Source organism: Hyaena hyaena, unplaced genomic scaffold (genome assembly GCF_003009895.1).
Source record: "Hyaena hyaena isolate Hyena2069 unplaced genomic scaffold, ASM300989v1 scaffold_1492, whole genome shotgun sequence".
NCBI lineage: Eukaryota > Metazoa > Chordata > Mammalia > Carnivora > Hyaenidae > Hyaena > Hyaena hyaena.
The window spans coordinates 186,972-207,035 of NW_024082124.1; the positions used below are offsets into that span (position 1 = coordinate 186,972).

The 20,064-nt window shown below is 35.2% G+C and overlaps 1 pseudogene; it reads left to right on the forward strand.

The window, feature by feature from the left end:
• The first annotated feature begins 7,486 nt into the window (after positions 1 to 7,486).
• On the forward strand, positions 7,487 to 8,985 carry LOC120225722 (annotated as a pseudogene).
• The last annotated feature ends 11,079 nt before the right edge of the window (positions 8,986 to 20,064 follow it).

Consider the following 20,064-nt stretch of genomic DNA (forward strand, 5'->3'; position numbering starts at 1 on the left):
GGCAAAAGTCAGGTATTCTCAGTGTACTAGTTTTCTAGAACTACTGTAAAAAAAAAAAGTACCACAAACTTGAGTGATGTAGACAACAGAAATTTATCTCACAGTTCTGGGGACCCCAAGTCCAAGACCAAGATGTCCTGTCCTGTTTGGGGGTTTGTTCCTGTCCTGTTTGGGGGGTTGGTTCCTTCTGAAGGCCATGAAGAAGGATTTATTCCAGGCCTTTCACCTTGGCTTATAGATGGCCACCTTCTCCTTTGTCTCTTCAAATTTTCTTCCTGTTACATGTGTCTGTGGCCACATTTCCCCCTTTTATATGGACATCTATCATATTGGATTAGGGGCCCAGGCTACTCTACCATGGCCTCACATTACCTACTTTGATCTGAAGTTACCCTATTTACAACAATTGTCACATTCCAAGCTACTAAGGGGTAGGTCTTTACCATATAATTTGGTGGTGCTGGGGGAACACAATTCAACATATAGTTGAATAACATATAGTTATCAGGACAATATGTGTTCTTAAGATCAAACATGGAAGGGTAAAGAATAGTCCAGGTTAAGAGGTTAATGGCAAGCTACCAGAAGCAGTGGGGAAATGCCAGATTATCCCAGTGGAGAGAGGAAAGTGAAGTGAGGGACTCAGGGCTGCAATATTGAAAGGACATTGTGAGGTTTAACACCAATGGAGAAGACAAGGATTTTAAAGATTTTAAAAACTGAATTAGAGTTGCTACCCAACGTACATTAGTTTCAAATGTACAGCATCGTAATTTGACAGCTAGCTCTATAGTTTATGCTCGCTCATCATGAGGACAGGAAGCTCAGTTTTTAAAATGGGATTAAAGGGAATAAACAAGGAAAAAAAGGTTTATTACTAAAAAGAAGGAATTAGCTAGAGCAAAGGTACAAATGCAGAATGGTGAGGATATCAAAAGAGAAAGAAACTTATGAGAAAAGGAGAACCCATGTGCCCAAAGAATTTAGGCAAGTAGAGGATCACCAAAACCTCAGTAACAGGGAGGTAGATTACAAATGATTTATATCTTCACGTAGCATAGATAAGTCAATAAAAACATGTGAAAATATTTTGGAAAGAAAAATAGGCTGTATTAATTATATATAAATATAATCAATATTTATATTGCATATTATTATTATGAACAACTGTATCTTATTAAGTATCCTTTATTAATTTTTTAAACTTTTTAATGTTTACTTATTTTTAAAAGATAGAGAAAGAGACAGCACATAAGCAGGGGAGAGGTAGAGAGAGAGAGACACAGAATCCGAAGGAGGCTCCAGGCTCCAATCTGTCAGCACAGAGCCGATGCAGGAATTAAATTCACCAACTGTGAGATCATGACCTGAACTGAAGTCGGACGCTTAACTTACTGAGCCACCCAGGTGACCCTAAAATTAGTTCCTTTGTAATTCTTAATAGGAAATTAAGCATGTACAGAATGAGATTATTTTTTGAGTCAACATAGTAAGGTAAGATTTGATACATTGTATTGGATCATGCCTACACTTGGATATCAATACCTTTTTTATTATAATTTTTGCTCTTCCACTGGACCATTCAGCTGACTTATTTCTGAAATTCAGAAGTCAATCCCAGCTTTTTGTGGCACATGTAATTTTATGACAGCCAAATGAGATTAAAAAAACTCACCATACCCCTCTGTTTAAATGTTCACTGTCACTAAATGTTACTTTTAAACTTCATTTTTATTGCTCAATAATCCAGATAAAGTGAATACTCAGAACAAATTTGTCACAGACTTTTCATGGTAAAGTAGTAGCTGTATCTGTTCTGGTTCTATCATAATACCAAACATTCACTGAAATATAGAAACTATGTTCTTTTTGGTCATTATCAGCGTGACTTTTTCCTAGGCAAAGATTCCCAGATACAGGTCTCATAGACTGAAACATTGGCCAAATGTTAGTGTTCTAGCTCAATTATATGATGAAATTCATGTGGGAAAGTGTATTTTTTAAGTCAATTCACTTAACTAATAAATGCCAACACAAGAATAAATTAGCATTTTATTTCTTATATAGACTGCAGTTTTTGTTGATAAGCTTGGGACCAAAATTGTTCATATTATTTACTTTACTTTTTAAATTCTGGCATTCATATTCATCTTGAAAGTAAACAAACCAATTAAACAAACAAAACAAATTATATACTTGTGTCAACAAGATAAATATGGTATATTATTATTATAGTTTTGAGTTCCTCACCTCCTTGTTGTGAATCACTGAAACCAATAGTAAAAGTATGGGCAACCTATTACCCATAATGTAAATACTTTTCATTGAAGAATATATGATATTGCTAATTGTTACCTCCAATAAATTTACAAAAAAATAGTGAGTATTAAAATCTCCATGGATGTTATTATTCTCACTCTTTCCTGTATTCTCTGGGGCCTCATTATCTCTAATTCCTCACTCATGCAATTTTCTCAACTGTTTGATAGTTTCCTCTACTATTCTTTTACTTTGGGGTTAGCACGCTCAGGATCGATCTGTCTGAAAACAAGGCACCTCCCATGCCCTGACTCACACGTTCTCAGGAAGTTACAGGTCAAACCCTCATTTTTCCTTTTAGCTCTTGCAAACATCTACATTTGTGGCGGTAAGGATTATTTGTGACTCCTAATCAACACATCCTATGTTTGGAATACTGATTTCCTCAAAAGCTCTGTGTCAATAAACTAATTATATATCCTCTTTGTTTTTATCCTCAGGACAGTGTTTCAGAAAACCTGTATTCTCCTTCTGACTCTCTATTACCTAATAGTAAGTCCCGGGACATCTCATCCCGGGACTTCTTACAATTATACCGTGATATACACATTAAAGCCCATGTTTTAGAATCTCAAAGTTATACTCTTAGATGAGTATTATCTTAACTGGAAATGAGTTTCTGGCCTTTATATTTAACCATGTGCCTGATTACCCAGCATGCCCATGGTAGCAGGCACACTAAAGCTCATCTACATTCAGTTCTTCTCTTCTCCTGGGGATAAGGAAGTTTTACATACATACTTCCTGTGTACGCAGGGGTCAGGTAGTTAGCTGTAAACACATAAATGTGAGTGCAAACCACATGTGTATGACTTCCAGTTTGAAGAATTAAATTGTTGACATGAGGTTCTCTAGCATGTGTGGATGTGCATGTGTGTTCATGCATGCAGGCTGTCAGTGAAAGTCTGCATCTGATTATGTACCTATGGCATGATACAACCATTCTAAATTTGATTTCTAAGTTTCCCTGTACAAGATAGTTGCCTAGAGATTTTCCATACCTTCAGTGGATTTTGTATGAGTGAAAAAAGGGGGAAAAAAAGATTTTGTTGTATTACGGCATCATGATTGAAATTTACAGAAACAGAAGATAAAATCTAAGGTACTCCTTTAACTCAGTCAACAGGATTATCAGACATCAGTTTTCAGAGAATTCAGATGCCAAACTCCCATTCAGGTGAAATTTGAAAATCTCTTAAAGCTTGAGAACAATTATATTTAAAATAAAATAGAAGGACACCTGGGTGGCACAGTTGGTTAAGTGTCTGACTCTTGGTTTTGACTCACATCATGATCTCAGTGTGTGAGTTCAGGCTCCATGTTGGGCTCCATACTGACAGTGGAGGGCCTACTTGGGATTCTCTTTTTCTCTCCTTCTCTCTCGCCCTGACTCTTGCCCACTCTCTAAATAAATAAATAAACAAACATCTAAAAATAAATAAAATAAATACACAGAATATTTCTAGTTCTTGAGAGAATGTATTTTTTACTATTATTCTGTACAAAGTCACCTGCAGTTGAAAATAGAAACCTCTCTATTCCCAAGCAAGCTTACTACTATGATCTCAGAAGATATACAACTTCCCCAGGAGATCTTTCCATCCATATTGTCTTTCTTTGTCTTTCAGGACACAACATAACATTTCCCAGTAGACAAAACTGATTTTTATTTACTTTGCTCTAATTTGAATACATGCCCAAGGCGTCAGTAAAATTCGCTTGAACTTTTATTTTAAAATGACTGTAAGCAATGAAGTTAATGCAACCAATCAGAATTTTATGGTTCAAAATATCACAAAATAAAATGACAAACATTTCTATTTCTTGATATCTTTGGGATAGATATTTATAAAGTATGTTAAGAAGCCCCAATGCTTCTAAATATTTTCCATGGAGCTAATGATAGTTTAAATCTATCATTGCTGGTATAGAAATAAGCTTATTTTGTTAAAAAAACATTTTTTTAATTTTATGTAAATTCCAGATTTTATATTTTATTAACATAATTAAGTCTGAAAGGTGACAACATCCCTCACAAAATTCAGTACGTAATTTATGGTCCTTTCTCTTCAGGAAGTAAATTAAAGCACTGCATTATTTTCTCAAGCCAGAAAATTATAATGGGTAAATAAATTAATTTCAGAGAACAATTTGGTGTAGGATGTTTTTATACTCAAGAGAGTTGAATCTTTATGATTCTACATGAGGAGGGGGACAACTTTCCCATTCTTCTGGATGAACCTGCATGGTAGACCGATATATGTAATGATGCTTCCGGCAAAGGCAATTGTCTTCACAAAGCATAAAGTCTAATTTCAGTTATAACCATGATAATATAGAATTTATCCCCATACATTATTTGTAGAATCCAAACTAGAAGAAATAATGTCATGAGGGAGTCAGAAGGGAGGAAATATACACATAGGATAAAATCATTTCCCTTTCAAAATATGGGAATACTCCTACAACAGAATTAAATCAGTGGACCTGGTTAATTGTGTTGAGGAGCCCTATATGATGGTCATGGCAAAATCTTCTGAAGAATTACTAATCAAAAGCTTTTAAGCAGTACCCTTGAAAATATGCCATCATCACCTGATAATAATACTTTTGTGCAGATTCCCACAGTCAAAACTTTATATTCAGCTCTTGCCTATATTTTGTTATAATAATATTTTTTCATTCTACAAAAACTAAATGAAACTTCAAGTTTAAATCTATCCTTTTCCCTGAAATTGTGACTTTTATTGATTTATAGATACATTTTTGTCTAATATGTACTCAAACATTATCTGTTTTGATAGTAAGTATATTTTTATGGTGGCAAATGATTATAAAATGACATTATATAAAATGACATAAAAAACCCATGGACTCATAGACAGTGTTCCCTGATCCATAATCAAATATTCATTATGATACCGAAGATGGCAAAATTCTCAAAACGAAACTAACACTGCCAAGAAATATGTTGGCTCAACATTGAAAATCTATCATTAATTAAGATACAACTAGCATTATATTGAGGAATATTGTTGGGATGTACATTTTTCACTCATTAAACAGTAACAGGGGTGCTTGGTAGCTCAGTGGATTAAGCATCCAACTTCGGCAGGTCATGACCTCACAGTTTCCGAGTTCTAGCCCTATGTTGGGCTCTGTGCTGACAGCTCAGAGCCCGGAGCCTGCTTCCGATTCTGTGTCTCTCTCCCTCACTGCTCCTTCCCTGCTCATGCTCTGTCTCTCTCTCTCAAAAATAAACATTAAAAAATAAATTAATAGATAGATGAACAAACAGAAACATGTTGGAGAATAAGGGAACTAATGCATCTTTCCCCAATGTAATTCTTATTAAGAAAGTCTTAGGGATATGACTCATCAGAAAAATCTTTATCCTCCATGATGGAAGTGCTTCTTCTTGAAGTTGTTCTGTCAGTGCAACATAGAGAGTAGCTCACACAATGCTTTGGAATACAATTTGGAGAGTTGTAGATGTTTAAATAGGTCATTGTTTCCAATATTCAGATGTAAGTTAACTTGCTGCTAAAACTAGTGAGAATCTTAAATGATTAATATAGCAAGTTAATGAAAACAATAGCAGAGAATGACTACTGAACAGCAATTAAGTAGCAGAGCAAAGAGAGGCATATACATATATAATACATTTTCAATAATTAGACATTTGTTTAATATTTTAATGGTTTGTTTTTATTTTTGAGAGAGAGAGAGAGAGAGAGAGAGAGAGAGAGAGACAGCAGGGGAGGGACAGAGAAAGAGTTTGAGGCAGTCTCCCAGCCATCATCACAGAGCACTGCATGGGACTTGAACTCACAAGCCATGAGATCATGACCTGAGCTGAAGTGGGACACTTAACCAATTGAACCACAAACATGCCATTTGAGGCATCCTGCAAATTTATTCATTTTAAATGGATAATGTGAAAAATTATACCAGAACAAAGAAATTCTAGAAGAGTAAGAAAACTTACTCTCTAAAAAATCTACTAAAAGAACAGAAGTATTATTTTTCAATTGAGGTAAAATTGTATATAGCATTACATACACTTGAAGTATACAACATTATAATTTAATATACAATATCTGGATACATTGAAGAGTGATCACCACCAAAAGTCTAGTGGCCATTCATCACCATAAAATTAGCCCTTCATCTATTTTGTCCACTCCCTAACCCCCTTCCCCTGTGGTAATCATCAATATGTTCTCTGCATCAGTGAGTTTGTTTTTGTATTGAATTTTATTTTGTTCCTTTGTTTTGTATTTTTAGATTCCATATATGAGTGAAATTATACAGTAGTTGTCTTTGTCCATCTGACTTATTTCATGTAGCATAATACACTTAAAGAGCCAAAGAACCAAAAATATTTTTAATGTTTGTTTGTTTGTTTGTTTGTTTGTTTATTTATTTATTTATTTTGAGAGAGAGAGAGCATGAGTGAGGAAGAGCAGAGAGAGAGACACACACACACAAAATCTAAAGCATGCCTCAGGCTTTGAGTCCCCAATGGAAAGCTTGAACTCATGAATTGTGAGATCATGACCTAAGCCAAAGTTGGATGCTCAACCAACTGAGCCACCCAGGCACCTTACAAAAACGTTTCTTTAAGAAAACTTTTGTTTGAGTGCAATAATGTCTATCTTCCCAGAAAAAAAAAAAAAAAAAAAAAAACAGAAAACAATAACAATAGCCTAAATTAAAACAAAACTGTTATAGAAAATATTAAAAGAAATAAAAATAATCTTTCATGAATCAGAGAAAACAAATTGAGAATATTACTTAAACTTCCTGTTGAACTACTAGAATATAAAAATCTGTGATCAGAGACAAATCCATGAACATTTGTCATCAAACATTAAGGAGAATACGTTTCGGTATCTAGATTCCTGGATAATCTCTGAACAATATTCCAATAAAAATACACTTCAAAGTACAGATAAGTTGATACAGACATACTTTTTAATGTATAACTCACTTGACAACAAAGTAAGGGCAATCCTAGAAATGTGCCTTGAAAACCACTTGCATATATCACAAAGTAACATCACTAACAAATATTTCAACATTTTACATAATTATGATGGAAAACAAGTATGTGTTTACATAAGAGAATGGATAAATAAATTAAGGCTGGAGAAGCATAAAACAATGTAAATGAAAATGTAAATTTCAAAATGATGTATACAATGCCATATAAACTGGTAGTTTAAAATGTAGGTATGACAATCAAAGCCGTTGAGAGCTGAGCTGCAAGTTTTGAAGATGTCGCCTAAGGGAAAAATCAGTTCAGGGAAAGAGAGGTAAGGGGGAGCAATCAGCAGCAGTGATAGTTCTGACAAGTAGACTCAGGGTCACAAACGTGGTGGCAATGCAGTAAAGGTCAGACACATTCTGTGTGGAAAATATGGGAAAATCATGAAAGCCATGGAAAAGTTAAAGTCTGGAATGAGATTCAGTGAAGTGGTTGCATGATATAGTGAAGATAAAGCCAGGCAAGGGGGTGACTTGGATTGGAGGAACCATTGTGGGACCATTTCAAGAAGCAGTATTTGCATTGTTTGTAATGCGCTAGATAAGCCTGTGTTTACAGACCCTCCAATTAAGACAAAATTTGGATATCATGTTATTATGGTTGAAGGAAGAAAACAAAATTGTACTGAAGAGTGAGAAAAATAAAATAATAAAATAAAATAAAACAAAACAAAAGTACACAGTGGTGGGACATCTGGGTGGATCAGTCGGTTGGGCATAAGACTGTTGATTTCAGCTCAAGTCATGATCTCACAGTTGTTGGATCAAGCCCCATGTTGGGCTCTGTGTTGACATCATGGAGCCTGCTTGAGATTTTCTGTCTCCCTCTCTCTCTGCCCCTCCCCTACTTGTGTGTGCTCTCTCTCTCAAAATAAATTAACTTAAAAAAATAATAAAATAAAATGCACACATTGGTGTTATGTACCATTTAACAATAATGTGTAATTATAAAATAACAAAGATATGCATAAGGATAATATAACCTCATAATTTAACATGATTATGATTGCTTTTTGAGGCTAATAGAGAGAATATAATTTAACAGAGTTTAATGAAAGCCTTCAATGTCACATGGAATTTTATTACTCATCCTTTTTATCTTGAATATGCTAAAACAAAAAAAAAAAAAACAGAGAATAATAAAAGAAATACAATTAACATTCAATTCAAATACAATTTCCCAATGTATAAAAAAGCAAATATGTAAGAATTAAAATAAGAAACAAAAAGAAACTGGGAGAAATGTGTAATAACAGAGAAAATTAACATAATTAATGAACTTGACCTCTCTGAAAAATCTAAGAGGTTATAAACCTTAACATTATTTAAAAACAGCATATGTATAGAATCTTTTTTAGCCAAGACATATGGAAGCCAAAGTGAAACTACTTTTATAGTTCAAAAGAAATGGATTTGAATGATGACCAAAAGATCCTCTTTTTTTTTTTTCTTTAAATGTATAAAAGTACTGAGGCCTACTGACAGAAAGTTTTCTTCTTTAAAGTTTGACAAGTATTTGGGCTGGGTTTCATTTTTTGGTTTGTTTGTCTGTCTTCTCCACTATCCACAAGCCTTACATACTCTTGTGCTTCACTTCCAGCGATGCAGTTATCATAAGCAACAGCATGGATGCTCTCTTTATGTGTGGCTCTAAGAAGATAAAATAGGGGCACCTGGCTGGCTCAGTCAGTTAAGCATCCAACTTCGGATCAGGTCATGATCTCACGGTTTGTGGGTTCAACCCCCGCGTCGGGCTGTGTTTTGACTGCCAGCTCAGAGCCTGGAGCCTGGAGCCTGCTGGGGATTCTGTGTCTCCCTCTCTCTCTGACCCTCCCCTGCTCCCGCTGTTTCTCTCTCTCTCAGAAATAAAATAAAATATTAAAAAAAATAAGAATATAAAGTAGGTCTGTTGCATTTAAAGGGAACTTCTGCATACATTACATAAACCTAGGGGCTTAACAGACTTCGCTTTCTTTTGGCACATACCCTGGCTTGAATAGTAAAAGCTATCCTTGGACCCTAGAAAAATGTCATTTCTTTAAAGAAACATTTGTAATAAAATGGGAGAGTTTACAATTTATCCCTACCATCATTCTTTTTTTTTTCCTTTTCAAAATTTTATGTAAATTCTGGTTAGTTAACATGCAGTACAATATTAGTTTCAGGAATAACATCACTTACATCCAGCACCTGATGTCCATCATAACAAGTACCTTCCTTAATACCCATCACCCAACTAACTTATCTCCCATCCACCTCCCTCCATCAACCCTGTTGTTCTCTAATCCCTAAGAGTCTCCTACGGTTGTTTCCATCTCCTCCTGCCATATGTTCATCTGTTTTGTTTCTTAAATTCTACGTATGAGTGAAATAATAGGGCATATGTCTTTTTCGGACTGACTTATTTTGCTTAGCATAATGCACTCTAGCACCATCCACATTGCTGCAAATGACAAGATTTTATTGTTTTTGATGGCTGAGTAATATTCTATTGTATATATAATACATTTTTCTCCATCCATTAGTCAGTGGACATTTGGTCTCTCTCCATAGTTTGACCATTGTTGATTATGCTCGATAATGCTGCTGTAAACATCAAGAAGTACTTGTACCCCTTCACATCTGTATTTTTATATCATTTGGGTAAATACCTAATAATTCAATTGGTGTGTCATAGGGTAGTTCTATTTTTAACTTTTTGAGGCACCTCAATACTATTCCCCAGAATTGCTGCACCCATTTGCATTCCTAACAGTGCAGAGGGTTCCCCTTTCACTGTTAATGAAAACTGAGTGACAGATTTGCTTCATGAAAAGGAAATAGGTTATGATGTGTTATATATAACCCCAGGATTAAACTGTAGTTTACATAGCATTAAAATCTCTGATGATTTTAATAGCTACTTGTATCATTATTATTAACATCATGGGCCCACCCATTTCTATTGGTATCATCAGCCATTCTCCTTTGTCACTGTCCCTAAATACTAACTGAACACATATGATATGAAAAAAGCATTTGTGGCTTTATGAGAAGAGACAGAAAAGGTAAAGAAACTTGTAAATGAGTAGCTGATACAAGCTGATGTTTTGTTTTGCTTTGTTTTGTTTTGTTTTGTTTTCATCCCAAGGCCCTGGAGTCAATTTTAATTGCAGGCAGTTCAAGTAATATGACTAATTTTAATCACAATCAAGTTGAATTGTGACTTTTACTAAAGATTTTATTTAATATGAAATGATGTAATATTGAAATGCTATCAAAATAATTAATAGGCATCAGGACACCTGGGTGGCTCAGTCAGTTGAGTACCCAACTCTGGATTTTGGCTCTGGCTGTGATCTCCTGGTTTATGGGGGTGATTCTGCATTGGGCTCCACTGACAGCCTGGAGCCTGCTTGGGATTCTCTCTCTCCCTTTCTCTCTGTCCTTCGCCACCTTTCGAAATAAATAAATAAATAGGCTTAAAAATAATAATTAATAGGCATGAAAACTGAAAGTCAGCTGAGGGTCCTTTAAACTCAGTCATCATGCCACTGTTTACTTTATAGGTCAGGCATATTTTCAGCAGTCCCACTAACAGAAAGAAAAACTGTTAAGAATAATTATATTAAAAAATTAATAAGGAGGGTGGGTGAAATAGTTAAGAAAGAGTAGAGATACAGAGGTCCAGTTATGGAATAAATAAGTTGTGGAGATAAAAGGCACAGCATAGGGAATATATTCAGTGATATTATAATAAAGTTGTATGATGATAGATGGTAGCTACACTTATGGTGAAAACATTACATATAGACTTGTCCAATTACTGTGTTGTATACCTGAAACTAATGTTACATTGTGTGTCAACTATACTTCATTTTTTAAAAAAGTTAATAAGAGGGAGGGAGGAGATTCATGTTTCTCTGAGGACCATTTTTAGGATATTGGTCATTCAAATGAGCTCAGAATGAAGCTTATAAAATACTAGTAGTATTCTCATAAGTCATACACTCTAATGGCTAATGATAGCTACTTGTCAGAAAAGAATATAAAAAGCTAATCAAAGATATATTTAGGGGTGCCTGGTGGCTCAGTCAGCTTAGCGTCCAACTTCAGCTCAGGTCATTATCTCAGGGTTCATGGGTTCGAGCCCCACATCAGGCTCTGTGCTGACAGCTAGCTCAGAGTCTGGAGCCTGCTTCTGATTCTGTGTCTCCCTCTCTCTCTGACCCTCCCCTGCTCATGCTGTCTCTCTCTCTCTCTTTCAGAAACAAATAAAACAGTAAAAAAAGTTATATTTAGTTTTCCTGAAATATGTTTATTTCAGAACAGTAAGTATGTAAATCTGAATGATCCTAGAATTTCAAGGTTCAAGGCCTTTTTTAGAAACAAAAACAAAACATCCTTTATTTCAAGCTAAATACAGAGTGCCTCCTACAATTTAAGATTAGATATAACAACTGTATTGTCCTGAAGTATGTTCTGCACTTTGTCTGTTAATAAGACACTATCCGAGTTTTGTGGGAGTAGACTAAATAACTCACTGCAAGGTAGTCATCTCTAGGGAGTCAATTACTTCAATCACATTGCTTGCTTATGATGAGAGCTCTTAAAACAGGGATACTGAGATCAACTCATTCCATTTCATCCATAAAATGATGGCAAGTCATATTTTAAGAGTAGATTTTTGATGTGTTTCGGTAATGGAACAGAGAAATCTCTAAGCCAAATCGCACATTTGCTGCAGAAGTTAAACTCCATGTAAGATAGATGAACACAAGCACATGTTAAGTACATTAATGTGTTCCATACTTTTAATTGCCTCTGTAAATATAAGTTGTAGAATTTAGAATGCAATGCAGTGACACTGGAGAAGGTTGAAGTAAAGTGTTTGAAAATACCTTTAAAAACTCTCTGCACATGATAATAGGTTAAGCAACATACAGATCGAGTTCAAGCGAGATGATGTATAGTTTTGAGAAAGCATGACATAAATCATGCTATGCTATAAAAGCTATGCTATAAGAGATTAATCTTCTTAAAACAAAAAAAAAATGATACGTGTGGCTTTTCTGTTTAATACCATTCAAAGTTACCTACAAAAAGATCTATACTTCTTACTAGAGCATAAAGGGCCCTTATAAGCCCAGCCGGTCAATCTCCTTACCATCAGTTCCTGCCTTTACACCACGCTTCAGCAACATAGATCTTTCATGTCATTGTTAGTTTTGCTTCCAGGGTTTTGAACATACTGTTTAACTTGTAAAGAACACTTTTTCATTTCCTTCCCTTGATATTTTCTCTCTGGATTCTCCAAAGAATCTTTAGGTCTCTATTTATTACCATTTTCCTAAAGAAGCTACCATTGATCCTGCATATTCCTATGTGAGTTTCTTTAGTATTTATGTATAGATCTTATTTGAATTTTTTTCATTGTCCCTCTCTTTGGAAGTGTTATTTCCAGACAAGAAATACATGAAGGCAAGCACTAACCCTGTATTTCTCTGAGTAAATAATTGTATTTTTTATTAAAAAAAGGGTAGTATTGCACATATAATTAGGCTTCAAGATTACAGTGAATATTAACCAAGAGGAATATTCCTGAAGGAGAGAGAAACTTAGAGGTCTTTGAAGGAGCACAGGGAAACAAATTTCGTGGGAGCAACAGTGAAACTAGTTTCTTTAATACTTTGCAATACTATTTCGCTGTTCCTCAATTCTGCCACCAGGTTTTGTGGTTTGTGAGAAAACCTACCACCATCACTTTGGGAGATCAGTTTTTAGGTAATACGAATAAGAAACCTCTTTAGGAAAGAAAGCATAGGGCCAGTGATCCGGATTTCAGACAATAATCATTTATCTGCAGGAACAACATAAGAAGCAAAGAGCTTATTTTTAGGTTTCCAAAGTGTTTTATTTTTTTAAAGAGGGTTAGAGAATATATATGTAAAATTCAATCTTGATCCCCTAAGCCTTAATACATTATTTGGGATAGTGTAGGGACTCAGTAAATATCAGTTGATATGATGAACACACATTAACTTGAAATGTATACACAACAGTAACAATACTGTGGAGATAGTCTTCTGAGATAGTACAGTGATTCCTTCCTCCTGGTATTCATTCCTTTGCATAATTACTACTCCCTTTTAATGTGGGCTGAATCTAGGTACTTGCTTCTAACTAATAGAATACGACAAAAATGACAGGGTGTCACTTCCATGTTTAGAAAAAAAGAAGATTGTGTTAACAGACTGTTTTTACTGATTTCATTGAAGCATGTCGCCTGTTGAAACAAGATGCTCATATGAGCAGGAACTGAAGGTGGCCGCTGTCTGGCAGCCAAGAAGCAACTCATGCCTTCAGTCTAATACTTCTTAAAGAAATAAATCTTGCCAATAGACACATGGGTGAATTCAGGAGTTGTTTACTCCCCATTTGGGCTTTCAGATCCAATCCCCACCTCCATCCACACCTTGATTGCCCCCTGGTGAGAGACCTGAAACTGAAGAGTCAGTTAAGCCATGTCTGGATTAATGACTCACGAAAACTGAGATGATAAAAGTGTGTAGTTTTAAGCATCCAAATTTTGAGGTACTATTATACTGTTACGGATAACTGAGATAGATTTTGACCATCAGAGAATCTGCATGGGAGCAAGTCTCACTATAATGCAGAGAAAAGCACAATAGTGAAGGTCCATAGAAAGATGGGGAATGGGAAAGAATCATGACTTTGTGTGAAAAATTGGTGTAATCTCTGCTTCTGATTCTTTTATGTTATTTGACTATGTGTCTTGGCTTTGGATGCCAGTAACATTTTCCTGTTCTTTTGATACATAAATTCTTGCTTTCTTAAGCTAATTTTAATAAGTTACTATCTATTGAAAACTAACATTGATTAAGACAATGTGCATGCTTATATAATGGAAAATATAGGCTATGTTTAAGTAATTAAGGAAAAGAGGAGAGAACCTATGAATATTTGGGATGAGTGATTCTTAAGGGTTAAGATATAACTTCAGAGCAAATTCAGAAGCAGAAGTTGAATTTAAGGGGAAAAAAGATGATATTAAACAAGCAAAATTCAGAGTGATGAGGGAGTGGCACTCCTTGAGGAGACAAGGAAGTGATTCTAATTATTTAACTTACAGGATAAATAAAATCAATGCTGTGGTAATTTAGTTGATTAAGCATCACTTTCCATTTTAATGCTCTGTGTAGCTCAAATTAGCTTGTATTAGTTAGACTCATTTGCATGTGTAGAAAGAAACCTGAAATTTACTTAGCTTAAAAAATAAAGGATTAAGAATTTCTTTAGGAATTTTCCTTAGTAATAAACATTTTTATTGAAAAAAATCTGAGGGACAGAGATGGACTCAGGGACCACTGCAGCCCAAGGCTTTAATAATCAAAACTGTATCTCAGGCACTTGTCTCTCATTCTCTTCTCATATTAGTGTGATTCTCACCAGCTATAACATTTCTCCATGGGGCAGGATATATGGTTACCAACAAGATAATAATTTTATATTGTATACCTCTGGCACTATCACTGAGAATGTCTGACATACTCAAGCTCAAATCGAGTCCCATGGAAGGCACTCATTGACCCAGATTGAGTAACATGTACATAATTATCACATTGTATGAACACGACTCTAAGGGTGGCCATGGGAATGGAGGACATGAGAGTTCATATTTATTTACTTATATTTAGCTTTAGATATAACATTAAGTACACAGCAACAAAGGGAAATATTAGATGAATTGGAATTCATCAAAATTTTTAAACTTTTATATATTAAAGGATATTATCAAGAATATAAAAAACACAATCTAAAGAATGGGAGAAAATACTTGTAAATCCTATATCTGATAAGGGTCTAATATCTAAAATATATAAAGAATTCTGACAAATCAACAACAAAAAGGCAAGTGATACAATTTTTAAAAATGGCTAGTATAGATTTTTCCAAAGATTTACCAATAGCCAACAACCACAAGAAAAGATGTTCAATATCATTAGTCATTTTCATTAGGAAAGTATGAATAAAAAACAGAAAATAACTAGTGTATGGGCGCCTAGTGGCTCATTCAGTTAAGCCTCCAAAGCTTGGTTTCAGCTCAAGTTGTGATCTTGCTCTTTGTGATCTTGCTCCCACATCAGGTTCCATGCTGATAGCCTAGAGCTTGCTTGGGATTCTCTCTGACTCTCTCTGTCTCTGTCTCTCTGCCTCTCCTTTTCTCTGCACCTTCCCTGCTCTCTCTACCTCTCTCTCAAAATAAATAAAATATTTTAAAAAACACAATAACTAGTGTTGGCATAGTTGTGAAAAACTAGAACATTCTACTTTGCTGGTTGGGACGTAAAATTGGGCACTCACTGTGGAAAGCCACTTGGCAGTCCCTTTAAGAGTTAAACATAGAATTACTATCCAGCCCTATAATTCCACTCCTACATGTACACCTAAAATAATAGACAACAGATGCTCAAACAAGTAGTTTTATATAAATTTTCATAGCAGCAGTAATCACAATAGCAAGAGGTGATATCACATCAAATGTCCATCAACGGATGAGTGGATAAACAATGGTGGTAAACCCATTCAATTAAATATTATTCAGCTGTCAAAGAAACGAAGTGCTGCTAGGCTACAATGAAGAGGAGCCTTGAAAACATGCCTAAAGAAAGACGCCACGGGGTGTCACACATTGTAGGACCCCATTTATGCGAAACTTTCAGAACTAAATCCCCAGAAACGTAGGGTAGACAAATGGTTTCCAGGAGCTTAGGGGAGGAGAACTGAGTAATGACTCCTTTGTTTCTTTTAGGGATGATGAAAGTGTTTCACAACTAGGTAGAGGTGATGGTTATATAATATGGTGAATGTACTAAATGCCATGACGTGCGATACTTTAAAATGGTTAATGAAGCACCTGAGTGGCTCAGTTGGTTAAACGTCTGACTCTTGGTGTTGGCTCAGGTAATGATCTCATGGTTCCAGTTTGCAAGTTCAAGCCCTGTGTCAGGCTCTGTGCTGACAGTACAGAGCCTGCTTAGAATTCTCTCACTCCCCCCTCTCTCTGCTCCTACCTGCCTTGTACTCTCTCTTTCTCAAAATAAACTTAAAAAATAAAATAAAATAAAATAAAATAAAATAAAATAAAATAAAATAAAATAAAATAAAATAGTTAATGGATAATTTTATGTTATGAGAATTTTGCCTCAATAAAAATTATAAAAGAAATGTTGTGAGGACTATCTCACATGCATATGTAATAAGAAACATATTCTGGTTTATTATTTTTAACTCTTCAGCTATTTAAATATAATCTAAATTATCCATAAAAGATAAATACACACATTTATGTTTGGAATCAGGTAATACATATGTATTTGTGCATGTGTGCACTTTATGTATTATAGGGTATAGGCCTTTCATCTCTATTAAAAAATAACATGAAAAAGTACTATCAGTCTATTTAATTACACAGTCCTGTGGTCATAAACTATACCCCTAATTCTAATTATCTAACATTTATTTTTCTTTAAATTTTTTAACATTTATTTATTTTTGAGACAGAAAGAGGCAGAGCACAAGCTGGGGAGGGGCAGAGAGAGAGGGAGACTCAGAATCCAAAGCAGGCCCCAGGCTCTGAGCTGTCAGCACAGAGCCCGAAGCAGGGCTCGAACCCATGGGCCATGGATCATGACCTGAGCCGAAGTTGGATGCTTAACTTACTGAGCCACCCGGACATCCCAATAATTATCTAACTTATATTTGGCTCTTCTTAATCACAGGTTACTAGCAAAAAGAAGACAGGTAGATGACTTAAATCCATAGAGCTAGTTTGATACAAAATCTAACTGGATTCTCAAGTTGATTGAAAACTGCATTTTTGAAGCATCAGTACCTCTCCTACTTTGCAATGTATTAGGATATACTGTGTAATGCATTTACTGTAGTGCAGTTTGGATGAATATAAATATGCTTTTAAAAACTAGGCCAATATTTATATTTTAAAGGAATTTTGAATTTTTAAGTAGTCCTTCATGCTGGAGAAAAAGCACTATTTAAAACATTCACTCATTTTTTTAAATATTTTTGAAGAAAGGATCTGAGGTAAGATAAAATTTGAAAACCGGTCATAAATGATCCAGTAACCCAGATTATAATTGCCTTATAATACTTTTTCTTTTTTTAAAAAATTTTAAATGTTTATTTTTGAGAGACAAAGACAGAGCATGAGAGGGGGAGGGGCAAAGAGAGAGGGAGAAACAGAATCCGAAGCAGGCTCCAGGCTCTGAACTGTCAGCACAGAGCCCGATGCGGGGCTTGAACCCACAAACCTTGAGATCATGACCTGAGCCAAAGTTGGACACTTACGCACAGGGGCCCCAATACTTTTTTTTCTGAATATCAAAAAATCAGTTAAGTTGGCTATCACTGAGAAAGGGATTTTCCCCAAAATGAGACACAAATGCTGAAGGCAATTACTAAAATGTGTCTTCCAAACTATTTTGAGTTGTATCATTCATTGCTAATGAAAATGAACAGCCACATATATCTACACATATAAAAGTTATCATTCACATAAGTTTGTGGATGTGATATGTATATTTTTCAGTAGTCTTACCTAGTATTCAACAAAAGTAGCATTTAATAACTTAGTCTAAAACTAATATGGTCTTTTGTTTCTCTCTTTTATATATAAAAATTGTTTGTATATAGTCACACAATAAGGTGTGTGTATGTGTACACACAGTTATTGAATTTGATAGCTAAAATATTGTATTTTTAAAAATATTCTCATTTTGAAATTTGGTTCCAGAGGACGCTTGGGTGGCTCAGTCAGTTAAGCGCCTGACTCTTGGTTTCGGCTCAAGTCATGATCTCAGGATTCTTGGGTCTGAGCCCTGCATCAGTCAGACTCTGTGCTGACATCCTGGATTCTCTCTCTCCTCCGATCTCTCTCTGCCCCTCCTTTGCTCTCTCTGTCTCTCAAAATAAATAAAAATTTAAAGAAATAAAAAGAAAATTCTTTTCAGAAAAAAAATCTCATGTGTGATTTTTCAGGTCTGACCCCAGCCACTTACAAAGGCTTTCCCAATGCGTCGATTTTAGCTCAAGCGGTTACTTCGACAAAGGCTTTCCCAGGAAGTTCCCCCAGGGCAGAGCTATTCCCCCACACCAGACTCGATGTACAGCTAATACACTGTTCCTGGAGAAAGTTTCAGTCAAGTGCTCAGCCCCCTCGGTCAGCCTTGCTGTCTGCATATTTCTGTTGGGAGCCCAAGCATCTGCATTCCTGCCTCCATTTGGTGAAGCCTCTTGTTTTTGGGGTTTTTTTTTTATAGTTAGTTATTAAAGTTTTAATTTAAATTCCAGTCAGTTAGCATACAGTGTACTACTAGTTTCAGGTGTACGGTATAGTAAATTGACACTTCCATACAACATCTGGTGCTCTTCACAAGTGTACTTCTTATTTCCCATCACCTATTTTACACACCTGCCTACCCTGCTCCTCTCTGATAACTATACTTATGAGGCTCTTTCTTAGTTTGCCTCTCTCTCTCTTTTTTACCCTTTGTTCATTTGTTTTGTTTCTTAAATTCCACATATAAATGTAAATATATGGTATTTGTCTTTCTCTGACTGATTGCGTTTAACATGATACTCTCTAGCTCCAACCATATAATTGCAATATCTTCTTTATCCATTCATCAGTTGATGGGTATCTGGGCTCTTTCCATAATTGGCCTATTATAGATAATGCTGCTATAAACATTGGAATGCAGGGATTCCTTCGAATTAGTATTTTTATATTCTTTGGGTAAATACCTAGCAATGCATTTTCTGGATCATAGGGTAGTTCTATTTTTAACTTATTGAAGAATCTCTACACTGTTTTCCAGAGAGGCTGCATCAGTTAGCATTCCCACCAACAGTGCAAAAATGTTCCTTTTTTTTCCACTGTTGTTTCTTGTGTTTTTGATTTTAGCTGTTCTGACAGGTATGAGGTGGTATTTCATTGTAGCTTTAATTTGTATTTCCCTGATGATCAGTGATGTTGAACATCTTTTCATGTGTCTGAATATCCATATCATTCATAGGTCTTCTTTGGAAAAATGTCTATTCATGTCTTCTGCACATTTTTAAACTTGACTATTCATTGTTTGCATGTTGAGTTTTATAAGTCTTTTATTTTTTATACTAACCCTTTATCAGATATGTCATTTGCAAATATCTTCTCCCATTCCATAGGTTGCCTTTTAGTTTTGTTGATTGTTTCCTTCACTGTGCAGAAGCTTTTCATTTTGATGAAGTGTCAATAGTTTAGTTTTGCTTTTATTTCCCTTGCCTCAGGAGACATACCTAGAAAAAAGTTGCTACAACCAATGTCAAAGAGGTTACTGCCTGTAACCTACTCTGGGATATTTATGGTTGGAAGTCTCACACTTGGGTCTTGAATTCATTTTGAATTTATTTTACTAAATGGTGTAAGAAAGTGATTCAACTTCATTCTTTTGCATGTTGCTGTCCAATTTTGCTAACACCATTTGTTAAAGAGACTGTCTTCTTCTCATTCGATATTTGTTCCTACTTTGTTGAAGATTGGTTGACCATGTAGTTGTGGGTTCATTTCTGAGTTTTCTATTCAGTTTCGTTGATCTATGTGTCTATTCCTGTGCCAGTATCATATTGCCTTGATCA